The 23176-nt window shown below is 34.8% G+C and overlaps 1 protein-coding gene across 2 annotated transcripts in view; it reads right to left on the reverse strand.

The window, feature by feature from the left end:
• NCAM2 (neural cell adhesion molecule 2) overlaps window positions 1-23176 on the reverse strand; it is a 493693-nt gene that overhangs the window by 374492 nt on the left and 96025 nt on the right. The gene's annotated exons all lie outside the window — the stretch shown is intronic.

A 23176-nucleotide genomic window follows, 5' to 3' on the forward strand; every position in this document is an offset into this window, starting at 1 on the left:
GAGAAAGGACAAAGAGAATCTCAGAGAAATAGAGCCAGAACCCTGAACTTCAGCCCTATTCATGAACTTCTTATCTCAGAAAATATATTTCAGCATTAGGAGCCAATTTGAATTGATTTTATTCCTCTCCATAGAAGACACTGCAAATAACACACACACACTTTCCATCATTCTGGACGTATAATTAAACATTATCCAGGAAAATAATATATAATTGTTGAGAAGCAGAGTTTTAGACCCATAAGCACCCCAAATAATGAAGGAACTTAAAGCAGAATATGGAAGTATATAAGATACTGATCTGGGAAAGGTCATGTTAGGGAAGATTTTCTTTCTTTTTTTTTTTTTTTTTGCGGCACGCGGGCCTCTCACTGTTGTGGCCTCTCCTGTTGTGGAGCACAGGCTCCGAACGTGCAGGCTCACGGGCCTAGCCGCCCCGGGGCATGTGGGATCTTCCCGGATCGGGGCACGAACCCCTGTCCCCTGCAACAGCAGGCGGACTCTCAACCACTGCGCCACCAGGCAAGCCCAGGGAAGATTTTCTTAAAAGACAGTATAACCAGGAAAAGAATTATTTAATTCAGGGATGTTACATGAACCTAACCAAAGAAGCTGGTAACAGGTCTTAGTTATCTGTGAGAATAGCAGTTTTAAACACCGACCTGTCCATTAGGATCAGAATGGACCTAATATTCTCACTGCCAAGACAGATGTAGTAAAAAATTAAATGGTGAGAGGAATTGAAAATAAATTTGAAGTTTCTAATGTTTTCATTTAACTGAACTAAGTCCTACAGAATCTGTACCCTGAATCTCTATTTCATGGTAAATAAACAGCAAGGATGGTAAATAAACAACAAGGATGGTAAAGGGTGACTGAGCATGCAGGGCTGGGGCAGACACTGAAGAGCACTGCCACAAGGATAGCATAGACAAAGTTCCCGTAACATGTCCTTTTTACCTGCTAGTTCATAGCTGTGGTCATATTCCCAAGCAAATGTAAAACTGACCTGGAGGAGTCATTAATTCAGATTTACTTACATCTTTTTCTCACATTTTTCCTGCAGAAAAATGTTGTCTTCAAATGAAAGCAATACACAAAATAAGTAAATCAGGTTGTTGGGGGAAAAAAAGCAGAGGTGCTCTGGTTGAAGGTGAGGAGGCCCTGGGAAGCCTTTAGCTCTGTTTGGTCTGCTATTCACTGTCCCAGACTCACCCCAAGAAGTCACTGCTCAGCGGCTCATTGGGTCCGTTTTTTTTGTTTGTTTGTTTGTTTTTTGCGGTACAGGGGCCTCTCACTGCTGTGGCCTCTCCCATTGTGGAGCACAGGCTCCGGACGCATAGGCTCAGCGGCCATGGCTTATGGGCCCAGCCACTCCGCAGCATGTAGGATCCTCCCGGACCGGGGCACGAACCCGTGTCCCTGCATCGGCAGGCGGACTCTCAACCACTGCGCCACCAGGGACGCCCGGGACAGCCCTTGATAAACTACTTTTCAATTCTCTTAGCATCATTAAGGCAGGCTAAGCCGCATCTTCTGCCATGCTCTTTAGATTTAAGAATCAGCTTTTGGCACACATGACACCTCTGTTGTTTTTTATTAACCTGTTCCTACAACAGAGCATTAACACTGACTCTTGTAAACTAAGGGTTATATCCCAGGAGATCCATTAGTACACGATTACACTTGTAGTCCCAAACAATTTTAGAAATACAGTCTTGCAAAACCAATTGCAATTAACACATGATATTTTTAAACATACCATATAGAAAAATGATATGTTGCTTATAATGGCCAACTTTCTGTTTAAAGAATGAGGTTTTAAACCGGATAAAGGACATTTAAAGAATACTATCAGAAGAGGAATAAGAGATCAGAAGTTTTATGTTACTTTCAAGTTTATATATGTCTGGAGATTCTCAAGGGAAGCTGGCCACACTATTCTCCTAAAACCTGGGTGGAGAATCAGGATCTTGGGGAATTAGGTGTAATCTAAAAGACATACTTAAAGGGTTTATTATTTTTACATAAATATTATGGAATATAAACTGGGAGGTGTTTTGGTTCATACATATTCATGCACTGCATAGTTAGAATATATTATGGAAGCACAGATTAAAAGAAGGAGAGGAATGAGGGCGAAACATGACATGGCAAACTTAGCTCACTTACACGCATGACTATAACTCAATGGTAAAGTCAGAGGACGATGTGGTACCCTTATACTCTCTCAACCCCAAAATAAAGCAATTAGTATGAAGTTGAGGTGATATAAATTGAAATGAAGGTGAACAATATTATCCATAGTAAAAATTAATAATGATTTTCCAGAAGGTCAATCAAAGCAAAAGAGGCATTAATTTAAGTCCCCAAATCTTAGATAAATCATGGGAGAAAAATATTCTACATCAAATATTCATAATGCAGTAAAATTCTCATTATTTAGGATCAATTGATTAAAAGCACAAATGACATAAATTACAAATACTGTCAGTAGTAACTGTCAATAGTTTCCTTGAAGTGACAGGTTCACCTTGTACTTTTTGGGGAAAAAAAAGTCTACTAAATACTCAAATCAAAAAACAATATTTTATCAGTCATTTTCCAAGTAAGAATAATGTTCCATATTAAAAAACAAAAAAGCTAATTTAGCTCACAACTCAAATAAGCTACCCCTGCTTCTTCCTCAAGATAATTATTATAACTGCAGCAGAAATGCTTTGTATGTAGTTTCAACTTTGTCACACTGAATATTGAAAAGATGTGTAGTCAAGTGTTGAAATGCAAAACAATACTGTATTTCACTGCTTCTTGAAGGACATTCTTAAATGAAATTGGCTTTCTTCTCCCTGAGATTGTGTGATAGTGAAGAATCAAGTGACCACTAGAACAATTTCACGCCACTGCTGGATTCTGGCTGAGGGGCGCCAGTTTTGCCCACCACTGCTTTGCACCCACTATTGCAAAAATCAACACATTGAAAATGTCCAAATACTGTTTTAGCATTTTTATGAATACAGCTTCTCTAACTCACACATCTCCTGAGAATTTTAGTCCACGGATCTAGAGGATATTGTCACTTTGAGAACCACTAATATAGGTCTTCAATTCTAAAAGTCCCAGTACCTTATGCTAACTCTTAGCAAAGAAATTTTGTGGAAGAATGGTCATGTGCAGGAAAGCAACAAAATACACTGCATTCTTTCTAATCCTGTGAAGCCAATTCTAAACATAAGTAGTTGAAGGAGGCCTAATAATATGTTTTTACTAATACCTGTTATTGATTCCAGAGTATAAAGATGAATCCAGGGAAACTTGTTCAATCTTTCTGGACAAATCTCCTCTAATACAACGGCTTTGGGGCATTCTTTGTGATCTGCACGATTCTTTTAGCTTGGCCACTTGCTTGTGGGTGATAAGGCCTGATGGTGACAGACTGATAAATTTTTCTCTTCCTACATTTATGGAGTTATCAAGACGCATATCATCTGGCAATCAGTGTCACAATATAACTGCCAGGGAGCAGTGACCACAGCCCTTGAAGTATGAGAAGGAACTGAGACACTTCAATTCACTTTGAAGTGTATTTAAAGTACATCCTGGCTGCCTGTTATGGTTCAATTTTATTTCAAATTGGAAACCAACATTGTTGATAGAAGTTGTAATAGAAACAGGTAAATAAGAGAAAAAATCAGAAGAATGTGTCAGGACTTTAGAAAAATAGTCACTTTTCTTCAAGCTGCCTCTTTGTTCTCCACAGGCAAAAAAAAAAAAAAAAAAAAAAATTCTAAATACAATATTTCAGAATTCAGAAGATAGTATAAGGAAAAAAGCAAAGTATATTGTAGGTAAGAAAGAGGAAAATAGAGATAGTGAGGGAGAAAATAGTGGCAAGGTAAAAATAAAACACAATGAATTATTACAAAATATTATGCCTTTAAAAAAGGTAAAAGAAACTCCAAATGTTAAAAATACAGTATTTTGTTTTAACAGAGAAGGTAAAAAGAAAATTAAATTTTTGTATGACATGGAATTATGGTAAATAAAATGATAATGAAATGTCTATACTAAATTAAAATTGTTCAACTATTTAAAATATTAACAAAGCAGGCTTGAAGCAACTATTATGTGATTCATTAAATTAATGGTACAATAATTCACACAATAAACATTAATCTACTAAGCCAGAAAACATCTATCGCATTTTATATTCAATGATAACAGGGCTCAGTTTTTGCTTTGGAAAATGCACAGGCCAATGAGAGGACAGAAAACCTCCTTAGTCAACTTGAGATCCGAGTCTTCTAGTGGAGAAGAATTCTCCATGCCTCCCTTAATTTCCTCAAACCTCAAACAATCCTTCCCACCTCTTTACAATCATCAGAAGAATGGGCCTCTAATGTTGCAAAAAGAAATAGTAAAATCAGAAGAAAATTTTTACCTTCATCATCCACCCAATCTACCAAGCATCTGGTTTCTGTAATCACCTACTTGGCTTTCTTCTTGCTCCAGTGCGTGGATTATCCCTGCTTTGTATCTGATCTGCCCTGATCTGTAATATAATCCACAGTCAATTTCTCCCTCCTTGAATCACTTTTTGCACTTGGCTTTTGAAGCAATCTTCTCTTGCTTCTCTATTTCAATCTTCATTCTTCTTGTGAAATTATCCTCATCTTCCAGACCTCCAAGTGCTGGAATGTATTGATGCTTAGCTTGGGATCTCTTCTGCCATTCCTTTTCCCTCTCACATTCAAGTCCATAGCTTTAAACAACATCTCTGTGTTTTTAATTCTCAACGCACAATTCTAGCCCTGATCTCTCTATTGAAATATGGATTTATATTTTAAAAGAGCAGTAGTGTATGAATAGTGAAATAAAATCAAACAATCAACACTTGCAAAAACATAGTTACTGCAATTTTTATTTAATTTAGGTTTGAATTTTTTCAAAATGTAGAAAGATTCACAAGAAAAAACATGATGCATATTATAGTTTCCTTTTTCAGATGAAAGTAAGCATACTCTCTTGTTTGGGGAATATTTTTTTTCCTGAAACTGCATTCTATGAAGAATTAACTTTGCTGATTAATTAACAAAGTACACAAAAAGTATTTCCTGAAATAATTAATATTTGCATGTGATTTCCCTTTTTGTACAGTACTTTGATAGATCCCTTTATTCAACTGTTGTTATTAAACACACACTATACCCAGACAGTTTTTCTTCTAACTTTTGATAATCTCCTCAATTCTGTGATTACTGGAGTATCTGTAATATTTACTCCACAGCTGAGGCTACTAGGTTAAGGGATTAAGTTTGCTCTACCCATAAGTACTAGAGTCAGTATTCAGTAACATTCTTTCCCTTCCCCTCAAGGACAGTGTTCAATGGTAATTTGTAGTAGAAAAGCATATCATCTCCAAATAAATGTTTTAATAAAATCTTAATGTTTTCAAAAGATAACTCATAGAAGGCATTCTCTGATACTTTCATGAAAAGTCCAGATTCATAATAATTTGGTGTGATAACGTGATATATCATAATTTATAAAACATATAGGAAATTATTTTTTCATTACATACTTGAATTTAAAGAATGACTGTGTGTGTGATATTTCACACTTAAATTGAATTTTAGACAGGAAATTTCTCCTTTACCTAACCTGACTGACATTTTGTGTTTAAGATTGTTCTCTTTGAATATTAAGTCAGATGTTATATGCCAAATATTGTGTTAACAGCTGGGGAATAAAGAGGTGAATTCCTGTCCTCAAAAGGTTAATAAAAATGGAATATAAAATAATGCTAGGATTGAATCAACAGACTGACTATATATTTATCAGAAAGTTCAAGCTTAACAAATAAGCTTTTAGACGTTCAACAAGTCGTTGAAGTCTTACAGCTAGGTAAAAAATGAGATGAGAGGGCTTCCCTGGTGGCGCAGTGGTTGGGAGTCCGCCTGCCGATGCAGGGGACACGGGTCGTGCCCCAGTCCGGGAGGATCCCACATGCTGCGGAGCGGCTGGGCCCGTGAGCCATGGCCGCTGAGCCTGCGTGTACGGAGCCTGTGCTCCGCAACGGGAGAGGCCACAGCAATGAGAGGCCTGTGTACCGCAAAAAGAAAAAATGAGATGAGAGAAATAATTCAGTGGAAGAAGTATTTTCACTTAAATTTAACAACCATTTTATTTCAATTAACACTAAAATAAACTAAGATGACAAAGAACAGAATGTTAGGAATAGTGATAGAAAATAGAATTACTGTAATTTGCCTCTGTGCAGGAAAAAGTTCACTTTTATCCTTTGAAAAGTAATTCATTAATTTAGAAAACTTTTATATAAAAAATATATGTGATATATATATACATATATATGTATACATATCTATACATAAAACAACACGTCAAATATTTGAATTGTCTTTTTATAGTAGCAGTGAGCCTAGCAAGTAAACAACCTTTGCATATATGTTATCTTATTTTCACAATTATTTAGTCACCAGAAATAGATACTAAAAATTAAACTAGAAAACATTACCATAACCATAGCCAAAGACAATCAAATCTTACCCCAAACACAACTTTTGGTGATATCTGAGAGTTAGTAGTCAGGCTGATGTATCCTGTATTTTCTGATGTGTAATTTATTTAGACAACACAAGAGTATAATTTTTGAGTTTGATTGCAAATTTCTGAAATTCAATATTTTATGTACTAGATACTCCTCCAAATCCAACTGAAAACAAGGAGAAGTTTCAAGAGCTCTGCCAGTAAAGAATCTTAGATCCTGGTAGAAATGTCCTTATTCCAAATTCTGTGCCATCTTTACAACAAATTAGAAACTGGAAAATCCATCTACTGTATGACTTTCAAATTTTGGCCCACTCTTACAACTTGATAATTCAATCCACCTTAAAATCCTTTTTTATAGAGTTCTTATATCTGCTTGATAAAAACTGCAACACTTAATTTCATAGCCAGAGCTTCTCAATTAGCATACTCATTTTTGACAACCATTTGGATGGTAGTGTGACAGCTTCTGTATAACTTCAAAATTAAAAGTGCCATCGATGGCCAAATGTATTCTAGATTGCTGTTTTTCAAGCTTTACAAGAGAAAATTGAACTGTGAAAGTAATTCAGTTGTCTGAAAATATGGCCTCACTTTGCAGAATTCCTGAGTGAGACTTAGAGCTTGCACACAGCACATTTTAATGTGTCCATTGAAAATAATCAAGAATTTATGAGCCAAATTACATTTTAAAAATATTTGATTATGAATGATTTGACCAAGTTGGCTTTTCAAACATAAAGATGTTTTTTGTGACATAATACCTCCCAAAAACAATGAACAAAATAAGTAAACAGGATTGAAATAAACCACATCATTATTCATAGACTGCAGGTGCTTTACTTAGCAAACATATATTTCCAGTCACTATGTGCAATTTAGATATTCTAAATTCCTATGATATATACTGAGAGCATTCAAATGTTTGTTAAAAATGTGAATGAACAGTAGAACAATACTAGATAATACCTAAGTGGTATGTTATGAATAAGCTTCTGAAGTGACAGGATTAAAGAAAAGAAATATAGAATTCTTACTGCAATATAAATATTTAAATCTTAACAATGACACCAAGGTTGAAGCAAAGTCAGTTCTTATCATATCCACCAGGTAGTGCTGAAGAGATAAGACCCAAAATGTCAATAATGAATGTGCTTAAGAGTTTGCCTATCTTTCTGCTCAGCGTTTTCTCTAATATGTCTTATATCCCTAATCATCTCTGTAAGCTCCTTTAGGACTACAACCCTGCCTTAAACGCTTACTTGAAGCAAATACAATGTATTTGGACTTTTATAAAGTTATTTTCACACTGAATTAATAAAATGAGTGTACTCAAAACAAAAATTAAATAGAAAATATGGTAACTGAGAGAGTTATTATGAAGGGAGAAAAAGGTAGCTTGAGAACCTGTGGTGAAAAGCCCCTTTTCAGACAGAATGTTCTGTCCCTATTCAATAGTGAAACCAAATGGGAAATTTGGAAGTGGTGTGAATAAGTATACAAGCCTTCGATGGAAAAAAAATCTGATACACTTTTTGGAGACATTATTTCATTGTGTGTTCTGGATTTATTTTCTTGCTCCACTACTTACTAGATTTTAATGCTGGACAAGTTATTCAACCCTTCTGAGCCTCAGCTGTCTTATTTTTCAAATGGAAAGCATTAATCAAAGCTACCCCGCATTGTGGTAAGGGTAAAATGAAACACTGAATGTGAATGAAACACAGATAAGACTAGTAACAACAAAAGTGATACACTTTTACATGGCTGTTATTGCCAGATATTTTAAGACCTCCAATAACCCCTAAAGAAGATAGATTACTATAAAATAAACATGGAAAGCAGAAATGTCTTACTGATTTTAGATTTTATCCTATTCTAAGCAAAAATGATAAAGTACTATTTCAATGGATAAGATTTTCTTATTATTATCAATACTACCTCAGAGTTTGAATACACTAAGATTCAATGTGAGAATAATTTTTGAGAAATAGCTTTTATCCAACCAAATTGTTTTGCAAAGATTGAGTCAGAACAAAAACATCATTTTAGCAATTGCTATGGAACATTTGTGAATACTCCATGATTTACTTGAAAACCAGAGAATTTGATATCTGTAATAAATCTGTAATGGATATTTACCTTATTTATTTATTTATTTATTTTACTTCATGTCCTGATGTTTTATTTTCTCCTCAATGATCAATACTGTTTTACTTTTTTCTTATTATCTTATGACATCTTCTTCTGCTCCAATTAAAAGCAATAAAAGGAAAGAAAGTTTTCTAAAGACCTAAAAAAGTAAATAGAAATAGAGTACTAAGTATCCAAAATTATCACTATAAGGAAAATACTTGGAGAAAATGACTAGTGTGATAGCATTACTTCGTTGTTATTTGTTACAATAGAAAACGATGATATAGGTAATATTTTAAAATATTATTCTCCTCAGGTTTTTTTTTCTTTTTACATTTTTGTGAATCATTGTGGATTATTTTTATTTGTAAAAATAATATGTCAGATCAAAGGCATAATCCATCAAAGAAAGAAATGATCAAGTGGACTTCATTAAAATTAAAACTTCTGTTCTGCCAAAGACAGCATCAAGAGAATGAGAAGAAAAAGCCACAGACCAAGGAGAAAAAATTTACAAAAGACACATATGATAAAGGACTGTTATCCAAACTATGCAAAGAACTCCTAAAACTCAACAATAAGAAATGAATAACCCAACTAAAACATGAACCAAACACCTTAACAGATACTTCACCAAATACACAGATGGAAAATAAGCATATGAAAAGTTCTGCATCTTCTAGGTCACCGGGGAAATGCAAATTAAAACAATAATGAGATACCACTATATGCCTATTAGAATGGTCAAAATCCAGAACACTGACAACATCAACGCTGGAGAGGATGAATTAGGAGTGACAGAACCTACATTCATTGCTTGTGGCAATGCAAAAGGGTATAGCCACTCTGGAAGACATTTTGGAATTTTTTAAAGAACTAAACATACTCTTAGGATTTGGCCCAGCAATTCAATCCCTTGGTATCTATACAAAGGAGTTGAAAAAGTTGCACAGAAATGTTTATAACAGCTTTACTTATAATTACCAAAACTTGGAAGTGAATGGATGAACTGCGGCACATCCAGCAAATGGAATATATTTCAGTGATAAAAAGAAGTCAGCTATCAAGTCATGAAAAGTCATAGAGGAAACTTTAATACATACTATTAAGTGAAAGAGGGCAATCTGAAAAGGCTACATACTATATGATTCCAACTATATGACATTCTGGAAAAGGTAAAACTATGGAAAGTGGTTGCCAGTGGTTAGTGGGGAGGGAGGGATGAGGGGGTACAGCACGGAGGATTTTCAGAGCAGTGAAAATATTCTGCATTATACTGTAATGATGGATACATGCCCTTACACATTTTTCCAAATCCATAGAACACCAAATGTGAACTCCTAAGGTCTGGGTTCAACTTTGGGTGATAATGATCTCTCAATGTATCAATAGTAGGTTCATCAATTGTAACAAGTGTACCATTCTGTTGAGGGATATTGATAATGGAAGAGGGTGTGTGTGGGGGAGGGGACCGGGGATACTATATGTGCTTCTGCTCAATTTTGTTGTGAACCTAAAACTTCTCTAAAAAATAAGTGTCTATTAAAAAAAAATCTTAAATAACATGCTGGCAAAAAGCACCTTTTAATAGAGAAAAATCTAAAGAAAGTAAAAACCATCATCCACTATTCAGAACTATTCATAATTGCTAAACATTCTTCCAAATAGTTCCTTCTCTCTCTCCCCCCCACACACCTCTTTCTCTCTCTCTTTCTCTCTCTCTCTCTCTCTCTCTCTCTCACACACACACACACACACACACACACACGGGAATATGGCATGGATGTATGGTTTTACATACATGGATTCATGATAAACACACCATGTTGAAACCTTTATTTTACTCAACATTATACCGTAAGCATGATTCACTACACATAACATGAAGATTCTATAAATTCCAAATTTCCACCAATATAAATAACCTTGCAGTGAACAATGAGTTTTCATTAACATTGCAAATATTTCTTCAAGGTAAATTCCTAGGAGTGGAATCCCTGGAACAAAGTGTATGTACCTCACAGACTAGCTTCAGAGAGTTGATGTCAATTTAGACTCACATTTACAATAAATGAGAGTGAATAGTTTTCCAGTCTTGTCAAGGAAGAGTTTATCATTATTTTTAAATCTGCAGGATGAAAAATGTCATTATTATTGATTTTTTTGCCAATAATAATAAGACTGAGCATCTTTTTATTTTTTATTTATTTATTTTTTTGCAGTATGCGGGCCTCTTACTGTCGTGGCCTCTCCTGTTGCGGAGCCCAGGCTCCGGAAGCGCAGGCTCAGCGGCCATGGCTCACGGGCCCAGCCACTCCACGGCATGGGGGATCTTCCCAGACACGGGTTTGTGCCCCCTGCATCGGCGGGCGGACTCTCAACCACTGTGCCACCAGGGAAACCCTGAGCATCTTTTTAGATAGACTTTTGTCATTTGTTTATTCTTCTCATTGATTTTAAGTAAGCATTCATGTATATTGAGGATATCGATGTATATCCCCATCTTTAGCATTTCTTGCCAGTTCTATCTCCATCTTTAGCCCAGACAGCTCTACTTGTCTCTGCCTTTTCTGTTCTACTCTAATCAATGTCTCAAGCACATCTGGATTACTCCTATTAACTCGACATCCTGCTTAATTCTTACGACCCTCAAAACTACTATGTCCTAACAGTCAATTGATTTTTATTTATAGCGAAGTCAAATCATGTAAATGTTTCATAATTTCAAATTCCTAAATAACTTAATTTAAACTCTACCAAGGTCTGTGAAGTCTTACATTACATCACTTCATTTCTAACCACTCTACTTTCGTTCACTCATTGTTTATTGCTACACAAAAAGTATCCCTAAATATGGGCTCTTAAGATAATAAGCAGTTATTATTTCACCCTATTTCTGAAGGTCAAGGATCCAGGAGGAGCATAGCTAAGGAGCTCTGGCCCAGGGTCTTTAAAAAGTTTCAGTCAGGGCTTCCCTGGCGGCGCAGTGGTTGAGAGTCCGCCTGCCGATGCAGGGGACACGGGTTCGTGCCCCGGTCCGGGAAGATCCCACATGCAGCGGAGTGGCTGGGCCCGTGACCCATGGCCGCTGAGCCTGCGCGTCCGGAGCCTGTGCTCTGCAACGGGAGAGGCTACAAAAGTGAGAGGCCCGCGTACCGCAAAAAAAAGAAAAAAAAGTTTCAGTAAAGCTGTTGGCTAGGGTTGCAATCTCAGAAGATGTGTTTGGGGGTAGAGGACCCACTCAAAGCTCCCTCACGTGCATGTTGGCAGGAGTCTTTAGTTCCTTTCCACGTGAACGTCTCCACTGGGCTACGTGCAACATGGTTACCCCCAGAGCAAAGGATCCAAGAGAAAGAAAGGACAGTGACTGAGAAGGAAGTGACAGTGTCTTTTACAACTTAATTTCACTAGTAACATACATTAATACTACCATATTCTCTTGGTCATAGAAACCAATCCCTGAACAATAGGGGAACAGATGATACAAGCATGGATCATCAAGATGCCACTGGTGGCTTGTTAGCACCCCTTGCTAACTATAGTCCAGTCACAGGACCTTCTTTCGATTCCTTATGTAATCCAAGCTCATTCTGTCCTTAGGAACTTTGCATTAGCTGCTTTTTTGCCTGGAACAACTTTCCCAGGTCATAGCATGGTTGATTTTAATGTATCATTCAGTTTTTAGTTCAGATGCAACCTCCTTGAAAAATATTTTGACCATTCTAATTTTGATTACCCATTAGCTTTCTAATTACCTCTCCTTCACTAGGACTTATGTTTTAGGAGAGCACTAATGCCTAAAAGAAATGATTGGCAAAAAGTAAGGATTTCTAGAAAAGCATCTATCTATCTATCTATCTATTTAGAGAGATATATACATATATATAAAAGAGAAAAAATAGACAACAGGAAACCTTTTCATGTAACACCTAAGGCAAATAGTTGCCTTGCTTTTATTTTTCTATCTTACATATTTTGCATTTCAGGTGCAGATATACACAATATACTAACTCCCTCATATATATGTGTATACATACCAAATTATAATTATTGCTTGAAAAGAACTTTCTTAACGGGGAGAATGGATGATAACATTTATTGAAAACTTAAGGTACTATCTCCTTAAAAAACAAAACCAAAACCACTTTCCTAAATCCTTTTGCAGTTTATAGTATCTGTATTTTTCACATAAAGAGATTGAGTCTCAGAGAAGTTAATTAACTTTCCCAGAGTCCCAGAAATAACACTGAAAATGATTTTTGACTTAGGTTTGCTGGATATCAAAGACATTCCTCTTTGTTGTTTTCCTGCACTGTGGCAAGCACAGGGCAACATGCTGAAAATTCCACAAGCATGTTTATTTCCTCAGTTGTTATTCCTCTTTTCAGGGAAATGGTTCTAAAATTTAACTTTTCATTCGTAAACCTAGCTTGTTTCTCATCAAGATCAATTAATAATGAAGGAGTGATTAACACAGAAAAATAAAATGATTAACACAGAAAATAAAATGACTAACATTGGGCAGTGCTCACCTAATTACAAAAACTTAATTTTCCCAGGAAAGCAAAATGCATGACCATCTTCCACAGCAGCATGGCAATGTAAGACACAGGTACACATTTCTAGAAGCAATATTCCATTGTCCTGCTCTTAGCATCCAGAAGAGAACATAACCAACAAACTAAGCATGCTACACACAAAAGTGTAAAAGATCATAGAATGTTTTTCTCTTGATAGCAATTTTGAAGCTCATTTAGCTCAAGCTCTTAATTTCATGGAGTGAAGTTGACTATTTCATGTACTATTAATTTTTATATTTTATATTTTGAAATACATATTTCTCTGGGATGTATATGTATTTATCTTAATTAATTGCCGTTATACTGCCTCATTAATTATTCTGTTTGTGTTTACTGGATTTGTATTTTTTTCTAGTGTTTGTTTGATGACCATTCCCTTCAAATAATCAGCCTTTTGTTAAGTTTCCTGAGTTTATTTGCAGTTCCATACAGATCAAGGGAAGGAAAGTGTCCAAATCTCGGTTTTGTTGCTCATTTTTTTAATTTGTGCAGCAAATGACTAACCATATATACTGTGTAAGTATTTCTTACACTATATTTAAAAATAAGGTGAGATTGCAGGGAACGCTTCCTTGGAAGATTTTACCCCCAATAATAGCTGTTTTGTAAAACTTGGACTCTCTACAGCTGCTGAATTTTTGAGTTTCCTAGGAGACTGTAAGCCAGCGTCACTTTCTTAAAAACGATGAAAGCTCTCTTTAGTCTGGGTCTATGCCTTGTTGGTTCACAAGAATGAATCCTTTGATAAAAAGACTAGACAAGAATGCATGCATTAGATGATGGGACTTAAAATTATTTATGACAGAAATTATATAGAGTGGTGAAAATCACAAAGGACATTCGGACAAATATGTAATTATACACAAGATTTAAAAAACATTTTCCCTAATCAATATCTTTCAGGAAAATAACAGCATAGAGAGGATGGTGTCTTCCTTTCCCTTTCTCTTTCCCTCTTTCTCTTTCTCTCTTTCTTTCTTTCTTTTTCTCATTTTAAATAAATCCTCAAACCAAAGACAGGTTGATTCACAGAAAGCCCTTTTCAAATTGTTTCACAATACATTAATAACAGTTTCTATTGGACTTCTTATAACTCAGCATCATTAAGTTAGAAAATCATCATATATGAGTATCTCATTTCAAGTATTTTCATTTAAACTTTTCCTTCAGAAATTTATCACAGTGCTTCACACACACTCAGCACTTGACAAATGTTCCTGAATTTCATCAATTTTTATTGTAATTGTCTTGATTCATATCCATAAGTTATTAGCTAAGTGCCAAAGAATCTTATTAAATACACAGTGAACATGCTGCTCTGTTTAAAGCTTACTGTACTGCACGGTTCATACATGGGAAGCATACGAACTACCACCTGAGAATTACTATATTTTGAGGAATTAAAAAATTTAATTACATTAAATTGTCAAGTTCTCACCATCTTTCAAATTGAGAATTACAGGTAAATAGTGCTCCTAATGAAAAGTTTTCTATTCTATTAAACATTTTTAAATTTTAAAAGTAAAAATAAATGTAAACAATGATTCAAAATCTAAATAAAAACTGTGACAGTCAGGATAGTTTAAGCAAGTTGTAGTTACCTACAACCTCTAAGTGATTTGCTCTTGCTTTATCTTCAGTGAAGGTCAGCAGGGGGCACTCTCATCATGATGGAATGATGGAACCTTCCCCTTAACCCAAAATCAGAGCAGAACAAGTAAAAAAAAATAGTGCAATTGTCACTCCTCACACTTCATTGGCCAAAACTTGTCACATGTCAGGCCTAACTTCAGAGGCAGGCAAATACAATCCTAATACATACCCAAAAAAGAGGACAGCTGGAAATGTTTGGTTAATACCATGGATAATTTTCAAAGCTATGGTATCAGGTAGCAGCCTTGCGTAAACTCAAAAATAAATGTGTGATCACGAAACTAAAGATCTTAAATTAATTTTCTTTCTTTTGTTCACTCGATTGTGCAAGAATCTAAATCTATTCTTCATTTCCTGTTCCTTTTGTTCTTCTGGTTACATCAAAAGTCAGAAAACACTCCTCTGACTTTTGTGAAATGATTACATTGAAATATATTACATGTCAATATTAACTAGTGAGTCATAGATAAATTTTACCTGTCCAAAAATATTGCCGTGTTTTACTCTAAGTCAGAATTATAGATTGGAAGTAAAAGAACTTTTTTAAATTTTGAGTATCTATATCAAGAATAATTGTAAAAAAAAAAAAAACAAACAATTATTTAGTGCTTAGTAGCGGCTTCACTTTACCCTGTTTATAAATCCTCACAACACTATAAATAATATACTGCTATCATCATTTTTCAGATTAGGAAACTGAAGCATGGATAGCTTAAGTAAATTTCCCAGAGTCAAAAGACTGGTAAACAGTGAAGATGGCATTCATACATGGGCAGTCTGATGACTTCAGAGTTAGAAAACCAGGAATTATATTGAGTCCATCTAGATTCTTTGAGAACATGCATGTTTCAATAGAAGTGGGGTAGTGTGCATTGTTTATGCTTCCATAAATAAAAAGTGGTAGCTAAGCAATCATAATCATAGAATGAAAAGCACAATGGAAATAAAACATAGTTTCCATTTTATAATTAGCTATGATTATGTGTTCATTATATTTTTCATACATATTTTCCCATGTTCAATCAACATATACTCATTGTCTATTATCTGTACAGCTTATGAGTATGTTTCCCCTGAATATAATACTTTAAGGAAAATTAACTCATATTACTTATCTGCATAATTCTAAGGTTAAAATGAGAGGTTTGTTAAATTATTTTTTTAAAGTAAATACTATACACTCAGATAACTATCATTATTCTCTCTGTTATTTCTCAGAAAAATGATGGGATGGTACATCACACACATAGTGTGTCCTCACGTACCACCATGGTATTTAGATTTCATTGAGGGTTATTGTTCGGAATATTTAGGGCATAGTCAGTAAGTCACTGTCACAGATCAAACTCATTAGAATCTAAAAGACCAGCAAATTGGACCCTAGGGAAGTGTGTCTGATACATTAAGACAGATGAAGTGGTAAAGAGATTCCTGAAAGAAATGTGCTCCCACGAAAATGGATATGTATCCGTGTGTCTAGACTTGGCCTAGGTGAGGAGAAAGACAAAGGCAGAGTTACTGGAGAAGTCACAGGCCAGAGAAATTAACAAAGAAAGGGGAGGGCTTCCCTGGTGGCGCAGTGGTTGAGAGTCCGCCTGCCGATGCAGGGGACATGGGTTCGTGCCCCGGTACGGGAAGATCCCACATGCCACGGAGCGGCTGGGCCCATGAGCCATGGCCGCTGAACCTGCGCGTCCGGAGCCTGTGCTCCGCAACGGGAGAGGCCACAGCAGTGAGAGGCCCGCGTACCGCAAAAAAAAAAAAAAGAAAAGAAAAAGAAAAAGAAGGGAAAAAAGGGCAGTCTAAGCAGAATGAGAGGTCACGCATATCAAAAGTCCATATGTGGGGGAACTAGACTAAAGTCTGAGAAGTGGAAAAATAATTTATATTACCAAATTTATTCTCTTTTGTTAGATTTCATTCTGCCTAATAACAGCAAACAATGTAGGTAAACACAGGTTAACCCAGTCACTTCCAGATTCCTGTGTTCGTATCAGAAATGTCCCTCCTCCCTGTTTCTACATGGCGTCATGGTTTGGGGAGTAAACACTTTCTTCTGGATTTGTCATTCAGTGCTGACATCCACTGAGACATGCCTTATGTTGGCTTTTGGAGGCTCACGGACATCTATTCTTGCTGTTTCTACTGACACATGTACAGCTCCATTGTGTTTTTTCATTCTGCAAACTCCTGATCTCTCTTTATGTTATCTCATTAACTCAATACGGTCTCTGCCATGAATTTAAAAATCCTATTTTACACTTGAAAGTTAACGGTTTAATATTTTGTTCTTTTTAGCTGGCTGTGAAGGCCCTATCCTGAGGCAAAAACCATTGATCAGTTTTGATGTGAGAAAGGGTAAAAGAGTAAAATGAAGGAACAACAACAACAACAAAAATATATTAAGAGGAAAAGAAGGAAGGAAAAAAATTAAAAATATAATAATAAAACATTGCTTCATTCCTTAATCTGTGCTGGTCAGCAGAAGACATAGGATGCTAGAAATCATGGCAGTCACAGCCACAGCAAAAGGATCAAACTGGAATACAGGTGGCTAGAGACTAGAGAGATTTTTTTGAAAGAAAGAAAAACAAAGAGAGAAAGGAAGGAAGAAAGGAAGAAAGAAAGAGTGAGAAGGAGGAAAGGGAAGGGAGGGAGGGATTGGAAAGGAGGGAAGAAAGAAGGGAAAAAAGGTGGCAAAATAAGCAAGTGTCATGGCTAAGGTACAGTTATGTACAAGTAAAGATGGTATATATAGCAGGGTGGGTGGGTGAATTTGGATCGCTATTGTAAATTTTAGTTCATGGAAAGAAAGGAAAAGGAGGAATACTGCCAACATTGTTTCTGGCACTTGAAAACAATCTAAAACTAGCAACCTTCATGCTTTTCTTAGGCCCATCTCATTACCACTACTTTATATCTTTAATGTAGCTTGGCTGAGTCAGGTTACCCTCAAATTGATGATCAATAAAGGCAAAATATATACATTACCACCACTCAAGGCATCATCCAGGATCTGCCTTCTATGCTCTGGGATTCTGACTCCTGATCCTCCGGTTTGACTTTCCTTTTCATTCACTTTGTTTCATTCCCCACCCCACTGCGCCCTGTGGTCCTCAGGATAACTTCTAACACACTGTCTGAAAGACAGCAGCTCACTATTACATAGCTATTGACACATGAGTGAACAGATGAATCCATGCGTGGTCCCACCTCCTGGGCTTGGGTTCCCATTAGAGTCTTACAGTTCCTTTTACCAAAGTACTTCCAAGAAACCTCATCTAGCTTTTCCTATGGCTAAACATTTCAGACAGGAAATTATCCCTTCATCAGTTTGTTTTAATTGTTTGCTTAAAATGAGTGCCCTAGATGAGTTCACTTTAGGCCTCTGAGCAACACTGAATTTAAAAAAAGTTTCAATATTGATGTGAACATCAGAGGTGCTTCTTTTTGTCAATCTTTACATCCTAGTCAAGTATCGTTAATGAACATTCAGAGAATGTAGTACATTTCCTTTACATTTCAGTGCATATCACAGAAAATACTTTGGCTTTGGAATTAAATGGAACTATTTCCTCAGTCCAATCCATTGAGTCTCAGTTGTCAGTTTACTTGTCCATAAAATAGGGATAATAATAACTCACCGATAGAGCTAATGTGAGCAATGAATGTATTAACGGATTTAAAGCATTTAGCACAACACCTAACATATGGTAACTCAGTAGAAAATGGAGTGTGCCTCTTTTGTTCTGGAATACATTTGAGTATTTTAAATACAATATTATATAAGTAAGAAAAATAACACTAGTTCTATAAAGATACAGAAAGAAATGCATCATATTACAAAATAAGTCTATTATGGAGCTAGATATAGGAAAAAAAAAGCTAATAAGCCCTAATAGTTTAAAAATACAGTGATATTATTGACATTATGACACGGTATATCTTCGAACTTGACTTCTATAATAATCATACCATTGTACATTTTTTAAAATATTAGGTCTAAAAATTGATTTCAATTCTACAAAAGCCAAAGAAACTACAAAAACCAAAAAATCAAAATGAAAATATTTAGTAAATTTTTTATTCATATAAAACTAACAAATTAAAGATAGTTTATATCTATGTGATGCAATATATACTTTCAATTTTATAAATTTAAACTTTAAAGGTTTATATCATAGAAGTCAAGCCGTTTTTGGTAAAGTCATAATCACTCAGATCTGTATATCTGAAAGATATTATACTAATTGAGTTCAATCTTTTCATTGCACTTTGCCATAGTAAGAAGGAAATCTCAAGTAGTTCACTTAATATTTACTTGATCTTTGTCATTTGAACATATCAGATTTAAAATACAATTCCAATAAAGATAAAATAATGAGTATAAATTTATATAAATTATAATGTAATCATTACCATCTGGATTTTGTGTGGTGTATGTTTATGTGAGGCCAATAACATAGGCAAAAAGATTGATGATCGCCTTAGGAAGAAAGAACACAGTTGTGATTCCAATAAAGAGAACGGTATTCCATTGTTATTTATTAAAAATATCTACTGAGGGCTTCCCTGGTGGCGCAGTGGTTGAGAGTCCGCCTGCCGATGCAGGGGACATGGGTTCATTCCCCGGTCCGGGAAGATCTCACATGCCACGGAGCGAGCCATGGCCGCTGAGCCTGTGCGCCCGGAGCCTGTGCTCTGCAGTGGGAGAGGCCACAGCAGTGAGAGGCCCACGTACCGCAAAAAAAAAAAATCTACTGAGTAATGTTTAATATTGTGTATTTGATATTGTGTGTACTTATTGCCTCCTGCAAATATATATGCAAAATAAAGAAAAATTGCAGATTTCACAACTGTCAGAGAAATAAAGGAATGTTTTGATATTATAAATATAATTTTTCATCAAGAATTTCTCATTAGCCTATATTTAAAGTATAATATTTAATTAGATAATAAATACCTTATTAATGAAATATTTATGAAATGAGATAAAAATGATAAGAATTCTCCTTTTATAAATAAACCGGGTGTCAGAAATATTTTGTAGGCTTTCAAAAAATTTTAAGACCATATTTTGCATTTATTCTATCCTCTGCACTTGCACAAAAATAACAGTTTAAAACAGTCAAAATATTTTGCATACAATTTAAAATTACCAAGAAAAGGGGATACCATTCTCTGTGCTCTTAACTGTTTCTATGTTGCAAAGCCAAATAAAAATAACCTATAATAATATTAAAGATTGATTGCATATGTCATAGTGCCATCTGTCTAGAAGATTATAAACACCTTAAATTATTTTCTTTACTTTTAGAATTAGGCATGTTTTAAAATTTGCTTTAATTGTGATAATTTCCCATTACTTACAGATCCCAATGCATAGTTCAGTGGTTAAATATCTTCTTCCTGGAACTGATTATGATATCTCTCTATTTGGATAAATGTTACTACAGAGACTCTCATTTCTTTTGTACACATGATTAAAAACAAACAGAAAGCTGAAAAATTGTAAAATGGCTTTGTAAGACTTGAAATAAACTATTTTTTATAAGCATTTCTCACATACTTATTGATTATAATAATTTAGAGTTTAGTGATATAGATTAAATTATTTTAGGAATTCGAGTTATAATAACTAGCAAGTTCAGCTGGAATAAGTAATCTATTCTACTATTGAATGAGTATTATTAATTAATTAAATGGATATTTAAAGGACAGAATGTACTATAAGATGAACAACAGAAGATGAATCAATAGTGACAAAGGTTAATATCTGCTGTAGAATTATACTCATGGAAATGTATTTAGGAAGCATGGCAAATGCACACCTGGTAAAGCATAATTTGATTAATTATAGCCAACATGAATTCAGGCAGGAGAGCTCATGCTTAACAAACCTATTACAATATTCTGAAGATATTACTGCCACAATACAGCTCAAATTCAATTCATAAAGTATAGTTAGACTTTAAGAAAGCTGTAGATGAAGTGTATCATCTGATATAAAATAGATAAATTAAATAACCATAGAATGGGAAGTAGAATGAGTTAGGATAAGAAGATATCTTTACAAGAGAAAGCAATGACACCAAGATGTAAATATATCAAATTGAAAAAAAAAAAATCACAGCTGAGACAAAAACTCTATCAAAGCCTCATGTTCTCATTGACAGTGATGAAAGATAAATATAGTTAACTATAAATAATATATTGTTATGACTATATAATAAGCCCAGATATTGGGAAAAATAAAAGGACATAGAAACACTAGAGTCATGTAATTGGAAGACCTTATTTTGAGGAACAGTTATTTTGGATTATGATTAATCCAGTTGTAGGAGTATTGCTCATTAAATAAAGCACAGACATGAAAATTGATACATGGTCCATCACTTATCATGAAGAAATATAAAATTTCATTACATATATCTAAAATAATTGTTTTCTCTAGATATCTGAACATTAGAGAAGTACTAACATAAAGCAGAAATGAATGCAATTTATCCTTTTTTCATTCACAGAAGTCTAGTTAATCCAGCTACATTTAGAAATCATTTCCATACAAAAAGTATTTTTCAAAAAATATAATTAAAAGTTGAATTTATCAGTCAATAGACCTATAATCTTATAACCTATAAACCCCTCTGCTTTATAGAATACCTGTAGTTATTTGACACTGTAATAGGAAACACAGAACCACATAATTGTATTAAACATTAACTGTTATACATAAAATTCCATGTAATATTTATATATTATAATTTACTTTTATATTAAATATAAATTGTATATTATTTTTGATAATAAATAATAAAATGTTTTAATCATTTCTTTGTTAAGAAAATGGCTCCCATTATTTGGCAACAATGTGAGAAAAAAAAACTACCATAGGTAAAGAAAGTAAAAATAATTAAAACACACACACACACACACACACACAATGGATACAATTAGCCATTTATAGAAGTAAGCTAAAAAGATACAGTGTGTAAATATGTTCGTGATGAAATATAAACATATTGGTGATGAAAATGGCCTTGATTCAACTCTCTGTCAACAGTCCTGGGTGTGCTCCTAGGAAAACATGCCTTGATTTGGCTGATGTAAAGAAAGTGTAATCTAACCCAATTATACAGCAATATGTCTGGAAAGAGTAAATGATACGGATAGTAAGAAAACAAAACTGAAAGAGTTCAAGTGATAGAATATGTTTAATACATTATCTATGTCCATTAACACAACAATAATAACTAAGGTAAAGCGCTTAACTAAATGTCAGGCAAATATCTAAGTGCTAATACTTACTACCTTATTTACATGGAGTTTTATGCTTATTTCTAGAACTGTTACTTTCTTTATTTGACAGATAAGGAAGCTGAGGAACAAAGGTTTTAAGTGCCAAGTGCAATGTCACCCAAGTATAATACATTGTGAAGATGGGATTTGAGCCTAGGCATTATGGCTCTGGGCAGTGCTGCCTTAATAACATTATGTGAGTCACAAGACACAATCCTAAGTTTTCTGTAGCCACACTGAAAAAAGTAAAAAGAAACAGGTGAAATATCTTTTAATAATATACTTTATTTAAATGAATATATCCAAATAATATCATTCCAACATATGAGCAATACCCAAATTACTAATGAGATTTTTACATTATACTTCATAGTAGTATTCAAACTTCAGCATGCGTTTTACTCTTACAACCCATACAAGTTTGGACTAACCACACTTCAAGTGCTCAATAGCCATATGTGGTTAATGGCTACCCTATTGGGATGCACTGCTAGAATATGTGCTTTTAGGTATTAGGCATAGTGCCTGTCAAGAGCCCTAGTCAATGGTAACATGTACTCACTTTCTCTCTGAAGGTAGAGCCCTCTAATTCTAGTTCTTGGTCCAAGCCCACCAAATTATCAACTGCAAGTAGGGCTGAGATTCCTATCTGAGAAAGAGTGTATTATTATATAAACCCGCTGTGACAACTGTCATTCAATTCATGGTTATATTCATGATTATCAATTCAAACATTGTATTTGGATTATTAAGTGCTTTTGTGCTCTTTTGGTTAGAATGAGTCAACCCAAGAGGTGTGGTAAACAATGAGGGTTCTGGTATAACAGGGTTTCTGGACTTACAAAGCTTCAGACTCCTTGCAGACACTGGTCTTGGCTGGCTTGCCAGACCTAATAGGCTTTTTCTGTTTACTCAACTGATAGCTATTATGTGTCCAAGTT

This window comes from Globicephala melas, chromosome 4, assembly GCF_963455315.2.
Source record: "Globicephala melas chromosome 4, mGloMel1.2, whole genome shotgun sequence".
NCBI lineage: Eukaryota > Metazoa > Chordata > Mammalia > Artiodactyla > Delphinidae > Globicephala > Globicephala melas.